This window comes from Nuphar pumila, chromosome 1 (genome assembly GCF_984573655.1).
Source record: "Nuphar pumila chromosome 1, dmNupPumi1.hap1.1, whole genome shotgun sequence".
Classification (NCBI taxonomy): domain Eukaryota; kingdom Viridiplantae; phylum Streptophyta; class Magnoliopsida; order Nymphaeales; family Nymphaeaceae; genus Nuphar; species Nuphar pumila.
This window is the reverse complement of record NC_143249.1, coordinates 23,714,996-23,716,301: the sequence shown is the minus strand read 5'-3', so window position 1 is coordinate 23,716,301 and position 1,306 is coordinate 23,714,996. Positions and strand designations below refer to the sequence as shown.

Genomic DNA, 1,306 nt, shown 5'->3' with positions numbered 1-1,306 from the left:
ATTCAAATCCGTCATGTCAGGGTTGCATCCAAATCCAAAAATAATGTAGTTATACCCAATCCAGCAAGAAACAATAAAATCCAAGCCCTTTTACATGTAGAAAATGAAACCCAATTAGATTTTGATTTGGAACTCAATTAGTTCCAACCTAAAACAATCTAAGTGTGAAAGAAATATGATTTAGAAAATCTGAATCAGATCTGAATCTACATTCTGATCTTGTTGTAAGGATCCGAACTCAGAAACAATGTGTCCGATTTGAACCAGATATCTAAGTATATCCTATTTGCTTGAATCCCTACCAACAAGTTTGGTGTTTGGCATTTTAAAACTTGGGTAATTAAGGGGGTATAACGTTGGGTATGACCTAGTCCGGGCCCCTACCAGATCTATTAGGGGTTGTTTGATCCCTGGTCCCTACGCAATTTGGGATGGAAGATGTATGAAATCTTGGATGTGATGGACGTGTGGAACGCATCCGTAGCGTCTTTATTTTATTATAATTTTTGCTTCAACTCTAGGGTGGCAATTTCTGACACGACCCACCAACCCGCCTCTTAGGCGGGTTCGGGTTGGGCTTAAGCCAACCCGTTTAATAAACGGGTCGACCCGTGTAACCCGTTTATTAAACAGGTCGGGTTCGGGTTGGGGGTATGCCAACCCGCCAACCCGGCTGACCCGTTTAATAAAAGGGTTAGGCGGGTAGGTCAACCCGCCAACCCGACCCGCGAACCTGAAAACCCGTTTACCCGACCCAACCCATTTATTAAATGGGTTGGCGGGTCGTGTCGGGTTACCCGTTTATTAAACGGGTCGGGTTCGTGTTTGCCACAGCCGACCCGTTTAATAAACGGGTCGGGTTCGGGTTGAGGTATGCTGACACGCCAATCCGACCCGATTGCCACCCCTATTCAACTCTCCTACTATGATTAGAACGGAGATGCAGGGGATTATTTAAAACAAAAATAAAAAAAAATGAGAAAGAGGGGTTCTGACTCTCTCATTCTCCTATCCTCTTTTCTCTCTCTATATCAGCAGCAGGGTGAGGCTAGCGGGGGGTGAAATTAAGTGTGGATTCAAGTTACCTGAAGCGGAACCGAACCACGCAACTGCTTATGCGGGCAGAATAGAGCTGACCCGAACCAAAATAGGCACCAATGGTCGTGTCTCTTGCCAGTAGTATAATCTTTATAAATAATTTTTGTATCAAATTTGTCACAAATTGTCGATATGTCCGAGTGGTTAAGGAGACAGACTCGAAATCTGTTGGGCTTTGCCTGCGCAGGTTCGAATCCTGCTGTCGACG

General features: G+C 44.7%; 1 non-coding gene across 1 annotated transcript; it reads left to right on the top strand.

Moving 5' to 3' along the window:
• Positions 1 to 1,224: 1,224 nt before the first annotated feature.
• TRNAS-CGA (transfer RNA serine (anticodon CGA)) lies at positions 1,225 to 1,306 on the top strand. The gene has a single exon. It is a non-coding gene; the product is annotated as a tRNA-Ser (tRNA).